The sequence below is a fragment of the Phoenix dactylifera genome, chromosome 18 (genome assembly GCF_051530095.1).
Source record: "Phoenix dactylifera cultivar Ajwa chromosome 18, Ajwa_hap1_PhDact_Kaust_v1.1, whole genome shotgun sequence".
In the NCBI taxonomy this organism is placed as follows: domain Eukaryota; kingdom Viridiplantae; phylum Streptophyta; class Magnoliopsida; order Arecales; family Arecaceae; genus Phoenix; species Phoenix dactylifera.
The window spans coordinates 11294827-11308405 of NC_143207.1; the positions used below are offsets into that span (position 1 = coordinate 11294827).

At 38.2% G+C, this 13579-nt stretch overlaps 1 protein-coding gene across 4 annotated transcripts in view; it reads left to right on the plus strand.

Annotated features, from left to right (window-relative positions):
* LOC103722457 (uncharacterized) overlaps window positions 1-13579 on the plus strand; it is a 48395-nt gene that overhangs the window by 9108 nt on the left and 25708 nt on the right. The window contains exon 2 of one of the 4 annotated variants that reach the window (XR_016398991.1): window positions 9694-10095. The exons of 2 other annotated variants lie outside the window; for them this stretch is intronic. The gene's annotated coding sequence lies outside the window, so the exon portion shown is untranslated. Of the gene's footprint in view, window positions 1-8704; window positions 10096-13579 lie in introns of those variants that run through there. One more of the 4 variants, XR_003388604.4, reaches the window with a different exon arrangement.

A 13579-nucleotide genomic window follows, 5' to 3' on the forward strand; every position in this document is an offset into this window, starting at 1 on the left:
ACATCGATAATCAGTGTCCTTCACTATAAATAATGTAAACGTACGTAACTATAAACCAGATGATTTCTACCCTATCTACTTAAAAATGGTTTCACAAAACTTATATCACCCTTATATTTTTTTTAACAGCCATATACACTTTTGTCGCAAGCTTGATCCAATCTCTCTTTTGGATTTCTTTATCTTACTCTTGTTAATTTCTTTTGATTAAAAATCCAGGATTCATCCTAGTTTAGGTTGCCCCATCATTGGTTATGACCAAACTATCTTAATTTGTTCTCCAATCTCCACCTTTTCATATTCCATAATTATTAGTTCTAAGGGGTCATTAACATAGGTGTACTTGCAAGTTGTAACTTCTTCCTTTTAGATATCATTTTTCATGACTTCATCTTTGCTAGCTCATCTTTAGCTGATGCAAGTACTTCGTAATCCCACTCTTTGAAGCATGCTCGGTATCTGCTCTTATAAAGTCTCATAATTTTCTCGTAGGTTTTTGCATCGTAAGATAAATATAAAACGGCTATTCCATCAAAAATAAAAAAAGATAATTAAACAGCAGTAAGTACAATTCCATCAGATTGCAAGCTTTGTGCTTGGATCCTTACTGCACGGGTGCATAGCTCTATTATTTTCCAAGTTTCCATAATCAAGAAGGGTTCTTCCTACTTAATATAAAACATCGAATTGGTGAAAGAAACTGAATTCTTACCGTATGTGATACACAAACGTGTACTTGAGAAACTTTGGATAACAGACATGGCAGTTCTTGACTATGGGATAAGGGGTGAGAAAACCTGAAAGTTGATTCAGTGAAGGAAAGACTATGATTTAGAATCATTTTTTGGGTAAGATGAATTGGAAACTTCAAGTGAGATTAGCATTCTTTATTTGAAAAAGGGAATTGATTATGATAAGTATGATATAAGTAACAAAGAGATTGATTGATTGGATAAGAATCCTGTCTATTGTTCCATAATTTCTTATAGAAACTATACTATCCCAAAATGAAGGACTAGTTAGCATATCCATTACTTGACCATAAAATTTGAAGATGCTAAATTTCTTCATAAACACCCTGGGTGAAAAGGAAGCATAACATAAGAATAACATTTATATGGGCCCAATGGTTTTATGTGTGATCAACATGGTTTAGCTTTTTTAAGAAATGATAACTTGTTAACCACGGACTTCACCAACCTTCAAAAACATTCCTTATAATTCAATGTAATTGTTCTTACTCATGTGATTAATCTTAACTATATGGCGGATGCTCCAAGTTATTTTTATTTTTATATGCTAGCTATTAGTCTAAATCAAAGCCTCATTTCCATGTGTGAAGCTTTTGAAGTCTTGGTAGTGGTCACAAAATGTTCATGGAGCTAATTTTGTTTTGGAACTTGATTGGAAGGATTAGAAGGCCATGAACTAAAGGCCACCAGTGATCATATTATCAATCCCTTAATTTTCAAATATCAAAATCATATATAATATCTATTAGAGAACAAAAGAATGAGTTTTGCACAAATATTCTTGGAGTAGAAGTTTGTTTTGCCTTTCTCCTAGATATTCTAGTGAAATCCTGAGACCTAATTAATGATGTGGTACAAATACCTCTTTTCTGTGTGCGTGGATATGCCAAGCACATATTTATGGATGGATACAAGAAGATGACAAATTGTATATCTTCCTTAGATTGAATGGCTAAGTAGTTGCTATTGCTGGGCCCTTGCTATCCTAAAAATCATCATCATAATTCAATCAATTTTCATCAAATATGAGGTCAGCAATAAATAAGGGTGTATATTCATTTGGTAGATCCAATATGTCCGGAGCCAACCTAACTTAGACAAAACTTTTACTTCAATAACCGAGGGTCAAGCATGTATCAAATTAAAACCTGACTTCCTATAGGATATGGATTTCATAAATTTAGAAATTGGAACTAATTTAACTCAAAATTTTAATTTAACAAAAGATGGATCTATCCTTAAAAACTTCCACCCAGTCTGGAGCTTATCTAAAAGGAGGCCCAAAACAACTGGAAACAACTAGTGGGTTGGATCTGGATCTATATCTTAAAACATGATCAAGCTGGATTGTTATTGTGCCTGATATGCCTGCAACCTTAGCTGTAATGAAAACCCTATGTTGAGATGGCTAAAATAAGTGACTTATTTTTTTTTTTTTTACAGTTGACTATTGACATAAGGTTGACCTTGGAGAAACTAGTGCCTAGTTCCTACACATGACAAATTTAAGTAAATGTGACCTATTGAGTTGTAGTTGCCATCATCCACACTCGATGAAGGGTCATCTCTTGCTATCATGATCTAGTGCAGTAATATGATTAATACAACAAGGTCCACAATCACCATCAATGTATTATGGCTTATGAAATGCCCAAGTCTTTTATCATGCTCCAAGGGATGTTACCTTACAGATCTTTCCTTTCTAGCTTGGAGCATGCCCCTTCTAGCAGTCTTTCAAGTAGGTCATTTATAGAACAAATAAAGAGAGAGAGAGAGAGGAAAAGAGTTGGAACAAAGTAAAGGTGTAACATTTATTCTATTATTAATCTTGAATTAGAATTTAGAAACAATAAGGTACACCAGATTGGGGTTAGGTCATGGGCCATTGTCTTACTCTTCTCCAAAATAAATAAACCTTTTTAGTGCAATATCACTTTGTTTAGAGCAACGTAGATACTAAAATGCAATTTATTAACAAAAGCTTGAAAAGAGATAATGGAGGAAATGAAAATGAAACCTTTAGTTGCTATGGATCTTCCGTTCCTCTTCAAGTTGATTTTTATTCCTGCCAAGGCCAATGATCAAATCATTCTTGCTTAGGATGGGACTAAAAGAGAGCGAAGAAGAGAGCACAAGTGGTGCGAGAGTGGACTTATGGAAGAGTCATGATTGCTTAGCCTTAATGGCGGAGGCCTATTTATGAGCCGAAGGGAGGAGGAATAAAAGAGAGTCCCTCCAACTAGGGCTTGAGCAAGAAAGAAAGGTGGATGTGGTGCACATTCAAACTATGTCAGTATATGTAAGTGCATAAGCAAACTGAGCCAATTACCAAAATAGTAAATTTTTTACTCTTATTGATTGACACATAAAGCAAATTTGTGAAAAGATGATGAAGCATAGTAAAAAAGTGCTAGAGGGTGGGGAAGAAGCAATAATGGTATTTAAGGAATAAACATCAGCTAACTTTGTGCAAGCAACCATGGTAAGATAGAGGATCAAAGCATTATCCAGAATGTTTGGGCATAAAGCATCTACAGGTGGCTTTCCAAGTCTGTCATCAAATCCTAGGGCTCAACCTCAGATAGGTTGTGGAAACTACCAATCCGGAGTATTATAGGGGTAGAGAGAATTTCCAGTGGAGTGGTGAAATGCTTAGTGATCATAAAGACACCGAGTTAGTTTTGTGTGCATGGAAATTTTTCATGCCATGTGTTGTTGAGGGATCGATAACTTATGGAAATTGGCGCAATAAAGGGAGAGTGTTTGAATATTTATTTGTCAAGCCAGCATTAGTGGGCTTAGGGAACTTAACTTTGTAACTTAATCAGTGCTGCAAATAATTTTCTCAATAAAAGTGCATCAATGAGGAAAATTTTCTTCACTCAAATTAATATTATAAATGCATTACAAGCACATTGTCGAAATTTAAAAAGATAATTGTTTGCTTTAGAGCAAGGTTTACTCAACCTGTTTTGGGACTCATACCAGCTGGCAATTAGTTTGGTACGATACAAGTCCGTACTGTGCCGGACCATATACTAAAACAGGGAGAGGAAGGGGGAAAGGGAGAAGGAAATGGAGGAAGAGGGAGAGGGAGAAAGATAGGGGGAAGGGAGGGGAGAGAAAGGGAGGGAGGGAGGGAGGGGGGAGAGCAAACTGTAACCCTAACCCTAACCCTAGGAGGTTGAAGAGAAGGGGAGAAAGAGGGATGGGGAGAGGCGGAAGGAGAGAGTGTCGATCGAGAGTCGTACCTGTTTGGCCATGCCTGTTTGCCATTGCCATCACCATCACATGATTCAACCAAGCGAGGGAGAGGTCGATTAAGAGAGGGAGAAGGGCTGAGCTGTCCGGACTGTCCAAACCATTCCAGTTCTTGATAGGTTCGGTTCGGTACGGCGTGAACGGCCTGGCTTTGTATGGTTTGGCTAACCTTGCTATTGAGAGTGTTGCATCCAAATGTGAAGTGGTTATACGGGTTATTATCAAACCTATAGGACTAGTTGGTAAGTAAAGAATTTGGCCTTATTGTTCGTACATAGTTTGGTTTCACTGACCAACAAAACCTCCAAAAATCCCAGATATGAAAGAGTATGAACTCTAGACAACAGGGCTATGGTAAAGGGAGCTGCGTTCATCTCTAACTATTGTAATCACCCAAGCCTTTTTTGCATCAGATATTTATAAATAAGAAATCTAAGTTAAGAAGGATATGTGGAAGGATTGAGCAGAATTTACAACCAATTGGTAAATTCCTTGTAGAAATTGGTGCAGAATTCCTAGTAAAGACAAAGTTTGGCAAGAGAGAGGCATGCCATGAACCTTATAAAGACGATTGATAGGAAGGGAGATATATCTTGTCAGTTGTGGTTTAAGCTTCTATAAATAATGAGAAACCCAACACAGTTTTCCTAGATTATGAAAGAGTCTACAAGAAGGACAAATATTAACTTGTGAAATAAACATGTTCATCTGTATGACACAAATAAGCTAAAAAGTGGAACTATCCTATAGTTGTGTTCATCTTAAGATGCAACCAAAGATCAAAATGTGCAATTCCATATTTCCTAATAATTAGTCTCTAGAGAATTTCTTAATTTTGGGGTTGTCAAAAATCATAGATTCAACATGAGTCTAACAAAGTTGTATCTAGCCATGAGTAGAGTTTAGCAGATCTAGCCTATGACCATTGATCAAGTCTTGCATTATTTGGATTCAAGCTCAGATGCATTTAGATTTACTGTTAGCCAAACCTAAATATTTAAATTATCAGTACCAAAACCTATATCAGTATTTACATATATGATAAGGACTGGTAAAAAATGTAGCATTACCAACACTCAATATACGTTAATGTGCCAACACAACAAAATTTAGGATACTGCACATTTGTTGGTATCGTATTGATAGGAGGGCTTCCTGGTACTGACACTTGACCAGTGCAAAGTAATTTAATTATTATAGATTGGCAAACACCGATACTTGCCCTTGCATAAATGTGTATACAAGAGACGTATGAAAGCGATCTAAAAATTGGTTTATATTGCCAGCTACATCTACTTCCACATATGTTTTTTCTAAGATTTAGATCTAGACTCGAGCTTCAAAATCTTATGTTGGAGCCAAACTTGCACCTTAACATTTGACAAAAAATAGCCTTAACCTAATATTTACTAGTTAGATATGGAGCCACAAGGATTTGGATAGAGTCTGGCCAATTTGTAGTCCTATTCAATCCTCTATTGACTCCATGATCTTGCATTATTATAGTCCTACAAGTTCATGAATCAAAATTCTTAAGGCTAAACCATGGTTAGCATGTTACATCTAGATCATTTGAAAGTAATCTTTTTTGGAATTAGGCATTTCACAAGGGTAATTTTGAAAAGAGAAATGCTATTGAGAGACATTTTTTTGCACATGAAAAGTTCTCTATGTGACGTGGCATGAGGGGTTTAATGCAACTCATGAGAATTGTTGCCAAACATAGGGATGGTTTAGTAAGTTGCCAAGTTAGCATTAGTGGGCCTAAGGTACTTTCTTTGTGCACTTAATGGGCACCCAATGCATTTTCCATTCAAAAGTTTCTTATAAAGTTGGTAAATGGTTTGTGAAGATAAAGAGGATGATTTTCCTAAAGAAGAAATTTATCTAATTCTACACCTAGTACATGGCCTAATCTAGTTCTCATCTTGTTTAAATTAGGTCACTATAGGTTTTTCAAGGATCTTCAGATAGGTCCTTTGCCATACAATTCTAATTTCTAGATAGGGGTGCAAATGGGTTGGGTCGGGTCGGGTCATGAGTGACCTTGATCCAAATCGGTTTCTTGTTTGGGTCCTAATTTTGGACCCAAGCTCAACCCAATAGAAGATTGGGTTGGGTCGAGTCAGGTCTACTGCTACAATTTTTGATCCAACGGGTCATTTGGATCGGGTCGGGTCGGGTTGAGTCCATGTATAACCCGGATCCAACCCAAAAAATTTGGATCCGGTTCAGATTCAGGTCGGGTCAACCCATCCATGGCTTCAGAATTTGTTTGCACCCTCGCAGGCTACGACCAGCAAGTTTAAATAATTTTACAGATTTGGGTTGGGTCGGGTTGTAGGATTGAAAATCTAAAATTATAGCTCGTGGGTCTAAATAATTTTACAGATTCAAGTCGGGTCGGGTTAGGTTGTAGGATTGAAAATCCAAAATTATCCAAATTTCAAATGGATCGGGCAAGGTTCGCCAGACCGACTGTACCGGCGTACCGGTGAGCACCGGCATCGGTACGGTTCCGGTTCGGTACCGGCTTGGAACCGGTATCGAACAGGAGCCGAGCGCGCGGCCCCGCGCGCGCGGACAAAAAAAAACAAAAAAAACACCGCGTCTGCGCGCATCCGCGGACACGCGCGGATGCGTCAAATGCTACAGAGTGGCATTAAATGGCCCACGCGAGCTGGCAACCCGCATGGGCATGGTGCCCCGCGCGGGGAACCGCACACGGGCGCGATTCCCTGCTGGGGAATCGCGCGCGGGAGCGGTTCCTGCGCGGGGAATCGCGCGCGATTCCCAAAAAAAATCATCGCGTTCGTGCGTGTCCATGCGGACGCATCAAATGCCACAGAGTGGCATTAAATGGCCCACGCGGGCTGGCAGCCCGCGTGGGCACGGTGCCCTGCACGGAGAACCGCGCGCGGGCGTGATTCCCTGCTGGGGAATCGCGCGCGGGCGCGTTCTCTGCTCGCACGTGTTTCCCAAAAAAATGCCACAGAGTGGCTTTAAATGCCACTCTGTGGCTTAAGAGGCCCACGTGGGCTCCAGCCGCGTGGGCGCTCTTCCCCGCGCGCCTACGCGCAGGAAAAATGTGTTGGCCGGTTCACACCGGTACAAGTATGGAATCAATCGATTCTGATCCAGTTTGGGTCGGAACCGTTTCTATACGCTGTACCGTACCGGTGCCTATCGGCACCGGTTCGGTACAGGCTGAACCGACCGGTTCCGGTCGGTTCAGCATACATTGGGGTCGGATCATGTCTGAATTCAGTATACCCAGATCCAACCCGAAAAATGTAATGAATCCAACTTTAGGACCCGACCCGCTCCACAAATCCTCCAAAACGGGTCGGGTCGGGTCATGGATCAACCTGATCCATTGGCAGCCTTATTTCTAGATTAGATGCTATAAATTAAAGCCATGTGTGATGTCTGCCAACACTAGCAGCACACTTATGTGAGATGACTATTCGAATATAGCTTTCCCCCAAAACACAACTCATGTATGGGTGATATTGGATGGGATGATAATTATGGTGACTTGTGTTTATTATTTACTTAACTACTAACTATAAAATTTGTAGTTAATTGTAGTAAAAGTTTGTTTTTTGGCAACCCAAATAACCAAATCAAGAACATTATCAAAGAGGGAAATTTGGGTAGGATTTTTGAACTTGCCAAATACAACAATTGGTTGGATCATATGAAGGGAGGGAAGATTTGAGAAAAGAACGAATGTCCAATATGCATGTGGTATAGGGTGAGTTTTCTTATGATTGTCACAGTAATTGTACTTCTTGCATCATGCTCTGCCTTAATGTTTAATATTTAATCCCATTTGGCTATAGCATGTTAGGACCTGTAGCAATAAAGGCCATGTTAAGATCCTCAAAGTTAAATGCCAAGCCAAGGTATATTTGATATGGAGAGTTATGTGTTTTTAGATGTGTGCCACACATCCACATGTAAATTATGTGCGAACAATAGTGGCATCAAATTAGCAAAGTTGCATAGCCTGATTCATCATGTTTTGATATCAGATATATTCAAAATGTGGTTGTGATTTTAGTTTCATCAAATTGATCTATTTTCGGGAAACAACAAGGTGTTTGGATGCCATGGTTTGGGCATTGGGTTTTGCTGCTATTCATTATTTATCTGGATAATCATTAAGAAAGACAATTGTCAATCTCATCCATACAAATTATTATACTTATCATGGATTAAAGTACCATATTGTATTCTTCATACTAGCCATATTAGTAAGGTATTGGAATCCATACCATATTACACGGATATATAATACTACATCTCCTTTTTATTGTGCCAACACCAACATGAGTATTATGTCTTAGCATGGTAGGATACAATACTAATCTGTATGTATCGGTAAGATCAAGGTTCGTTGAACCGATACCAGAACCCATATTAGTGAGCGATCGGCACGGTACAGTATGGGTCCGTACTGTACGGTCCATACTATACCATGCTGGGCGAACATTATTTTTTTTTGATTTTTTGAATTGAAGTCGGCAAATGGTTTGTTGACTTCAGTTCAAAATCGGCAAAAAATAAGTATGATCCCTTGTTTCATTTTGAAATAGGGGATCCTTGTTTTGAAACGAAATGACAGGGCTTTCTAGCCCTCTCCTCTTCCGAGCTCTCTCTCCTTCTCTCTCAACATTTCTCTCTCCCCCTCCCTCTCCCTCTCTTTCCTTGCCTTGCCCTCTCTCCCTCCATCCCTATCTCTCTTCCTCTCTCTCCGTCTCCCTCTCTCTTCATTTCAAACTGATGTAAGGAACCATACTGGTAACCGACCGATCCGGTTCGGTATGCTCCGAACCGGCTAGTTCGGCACAGTTCCGCAAACCATGGGTAAGATATCAGTATCGGTGCTGGTACCATGACTTCAAGACTTGGTACTTCGTCTCAAAATGAGAATTGCAATATAATATTTTTTAGTTAGAGATTGTTGAATATCTTATAGTTATGATTTGCTGTTTATCCTACCCTTCGCTTCATTGTCAAACCCATAACTTAAGCTGCCAGTTATTTCCATGCTAGAAATCTGAGAAATCTGATATCCTAGCATGCTATCAAGGTATAGTACTTTGGTGCATTTAAACATCCCTCAGCATGGATGAAAATGATGGTACAAAAGGACTGGATTATGTCTAATAGCCAGAAAAGAGAGGTCATAGAGTAACCTCATAAAAGTTCTCCAATATTATGAAGAATTATAGTTGATATTCAAGAATTTCATGCGAAGAATATTAGAGAGTACGATAGGATCTCTAGTTAGACAACAAATTTTAGAAGAACCCCAGTTCTTAAATTGATCAAGGAACTTTCCTGATCATCTTATGCCTTTGGTAAGGGAAAACACTCGCTGCTTGTATTAGACCACATGTCATAAAAAAGAGGAAAACTTAATTTTTATTACTATACCTTCATATCTCTGTGAAATGACTATGAGGAAATGTTTCACAACAATTATGTTGGAGCGTTATGGGAAAAATGGTAAGCTTTTCTGTTGCTATTTATTAATCTGCATGCTGCCAAAACTCCCTTTTCTTTTGATGTATACTTAAATTTCCCATTATGGTGTCATATTTGTCTTCCTATTTGGCAAGTGAAATTAAGAACAGATAAAATAACGGCATCTTTTTTATTTTCCCAAAAGCAAATAGCAGCATATTTTACAGGATTACAATTGCTAAATATGGCAACAAAGTGAACTTTTTAAAGGGATAGAAAGTATGAGAAAAGTGAGTATAAATTAAGGTCCGCCGTACTGACCATACCAACATGCCGGTGGGCATCGGTACTGGTACGGTACTGGTACCGTATCGAACCGAACTGGATTGGGCGGGAGAGCAGCCCTACGCGCGCGAAATGCATTTCTGCGCGTTTTCCTCGTTTCTCCACTTAAAACCGCAACCGCGCAATGCATTTTCCGTGCAGGATTTCCTTCCTTCTTTTCGAGCCTCCTCATTTCTTCTCCTCTCTCCTCCACTCTTCTCCCACGAGCAAGCGCCCACGAGGATCGCCCCGATGAGGATCACCCCGATGAGGCCTAGTATCGGTAAGTCTCCTCTTTCTCTTCTTCTCTTCTCTTTCTCTTCTTCATCCTCTTCTTTCTTCCTCTTTCTTCCTCTTTTTTCTGTTCTTCTTCTTCTTCTTCTTTCTTCTTCCCCGCGCCGGTACTAGGTGGTACCAGTGCGAATCGGACTGGTTCGCACCAGTATGTAACAGGAACTGGTCGGTTCCGGCCCTATAGGGGCCGAAACCATTTTCTACAGCCGAACCGTACTGGTTGGCCGTGGTACCAGTACGGTATGTGCTGAACCGGCCGGTACGGGCCGGTTCAGCATACCTTTACTATAAATGATATGCTTATGCAAAGATCTGCATGAGTTTGAGGTGGAGCCAAGGCATTAATTTATTTTAATACTGTATGCATGTTCAGACATTTGCAACCTATTTCTACTGGAAGTTTATTGAAATACTTTCATTGCTGACTTGTCCACGAAGTAGCATACCATAGAATGAGAGAATATGTGGAACAAAATTTTGTCTGTGGTCAGTTTATGATTATATAAATCAACCTAGACTTCAAGGAGTGCCAAGAAATTTTCATGTACTGTAATTTCCAGATATATATGTATGTGTGCATGTGCATTGTACTACATAGAATTTAGAACGTTTTCAGAATTTAGAAGGTTTTTCTGGAAATCATGCATATTATACTACACGGAGATATTTGTATGTGTTTCCATGACTATGAATGCATGTGCATAAGCATATGACTTGAAGCATGTTTTATAGTTATGATTTACTACCTGATTCTACAATATTAATTTCTTAGACTTTGCCTTTATGTGAAACCAATACTTACCTTATCTTCTTCTCTGAATCTGCAAAAACTTTCCAAGAACTTACTTTCTTATGCAATGAATTTTGTTCAATTTAGGCATTGTAAAAATGTAGAGTGGAGCACGTTAAACTTTAGAGGGCAGGTCTAGGAACAGTGGTAAGACTCTTCCATTCTAACCTGGGTGTTATGGGTTCGAAACATAAAAATAGTCTCTCTATATGTGGGGGTAAGTCTGTGTACATCTGACCCTCCTCAGCCCCGTAGTGGTGAGAGCCTCTTGCATTGGGACGCCTTTTTAGCACATGAAACTTTACCAAATGAAAAGATAACTAAGTACATGGTTGCTGATAATGCCAACTAGCCAGGTTGGTGAATTCTCTTGTATTGATATTGGAGAATTGGGTTCAATCCTGCCCTTACTCCAGTATTCAGCCGGGCCTTCCACCTCCTCTTTCTTCTTCTTCTTCTTCTTTCAAAAAAATGACTACATGGTTGTCCACTTAGGTTTTCAGTTTATGCAGTTATAATGTTACCTCTAAGACAGTACAGAACCCATAACAATATTAAGCCTAATAAAAAAATGGAATATATGGCTTGCAGCAACTTTAATTAAGGCAATAAGTGTGCCATGCCTCTAATAGAAAAGATAAATGTTCTATGACACTACAAAACAAACAATTTCAGGCCACTTCACTGGAAGGAATGCATTTTATAAAAAAAAGATACAAAAAGAAGGGCCAGGTAACTTGATTCGATAATTTAGGCAATGATAGTCTTGATAACAGGAAATCCTGATTTTTAAATTGAAAAAAAACATTTAAGCACATCACTAAAATCCTTGATAACAGGCAATATGCTGTTTGGCATGGCTAGGTCAATTAATATATCATGTCGTTTCATCTCTCCTCATAGATGATTTAGGCCTGTTCTCTTTGAGGAAAAATCTCTTCTTTGACATAGAGATAATATGTAGTTCACTTTATGCTCTTTATGATCTAAGGTTATATATATGTGTGTGTTTGTGTGCATATATAATATACATATATGTGTGTATATATATATATATATATATATATATATATATATATATATATATATATATATATATATATGTAGGTATTTTTCCTGCTAACTATTCCAGTTGTAAGGCTTGTAAATCTCTTAGTGCCACCTTCCTTTTCTTAACAGATCCCCTGGCTGTGCAACTCTGTTTCATTCTTAATATGTGAGGACCTTTGTCTAATATATTAAGATAAGATTCTTTATCTGCTTCTTTCTCTGTAGATTACAAATTCATATATTGATATTTTACGTCACAACTTGAAGTTAGGTATCTAAACTGCCTTCTCTACTTTTTGACCAGTGACACTGGCCTTCTTAAATCCTACATATATAACTTAGATGAAGGATGGTAAACAGAGAGCTACATATATTGACAGTTAAATCTTTCTCTTCGTCCAACACCTTTCTCTTCTATATATCTTTGGTTCGATTCTGTGGTCGCAACTCAAGTATAAAATTTAATCAACAACCTTTCTGTATGCAGATAAAGCCATAAACTTGTGAGCTCTCAAGCATATATAAACTGCATGTGTGCAGTAGAATGAGATACAAGTAGTTTTTGCTAAAAATGCAAGAGTTTAAACTAGTTGACCATCTGTTTACTTGTGCAGAAAACACCAAGTTCCTTTATGCATCTTCATGTTTTTTTTTGGTATCAATTTCTAACACATGGGTTATTAATGCAATACACTTATTCTGTAGAAGTTACTTTTTGTATAAACTATCATCCTTAAATATCGCAATTCTTTGCAATCCAACTCGTGTCATAGAGTCATTTGTAACAGTGACTTGAGATCCTGTAGTTTCCATTCTTGTTACCCCACTACTCCTTGCAATCCAACTCGTGTCATAGAGTCATTTGTAACAGTGACTTCAGATCCTGTAGTTTCCATTCTTGTTACCCCACTACTCCTGCTTATCTTCTAAGTAGTCCTTTTTTGGCTTTTATGTTAGCACTGTGTACACAAGCTACATGTTGCTTGGGAATGTATTGTATAATTATTTGACATCTCAAACTTATGGATCATTGGTCTCTTCATGTCTTTTAATTAAAGATCTTAATTGTTGGGCCTGGGATTTATCCTGCTGCTCATCCTCATAATCATAAGCTTGTGTGTTGTGCCTCTTATTGTTTTAGGATTCTAGCTGGATTACAAGTTATATTATGCATTGCTTTAAATTTTTTTTATTTTGGAACCTCTAGAAATTACCAAATTATAAAAATTCATACCTGAATGATCCAAGTTGGTCTACCAGATAAAACTTGCCTAATGTGTTGTCTGAATGCTATTAGTCTCATCTAATTGCTCATAACTTCTTGCAAGTGTTTCCATTAATTGTAATGTGATTTTTTCTGCTTCACAGGAATGATTATCCTAATCTATTTAGTGATCTAATTGTTGCTTACCACTTTTAATGTGCTATTTATGGGCTCAAAAGAGCAATCATGAATATTTTCTCTTCACCTCATTTCCCCATACTGATATTGTTCTTCTGCTCCATGTTTATAATATGTTTTACCATCATCCATCCTTATTTCAGTCAAACAATCCTTTATAACTCACCAAATCCTATTTACTTCCTCCTTGCTAGAGCTTCATGCTTATATATATGCTAAATGCATCGGCAA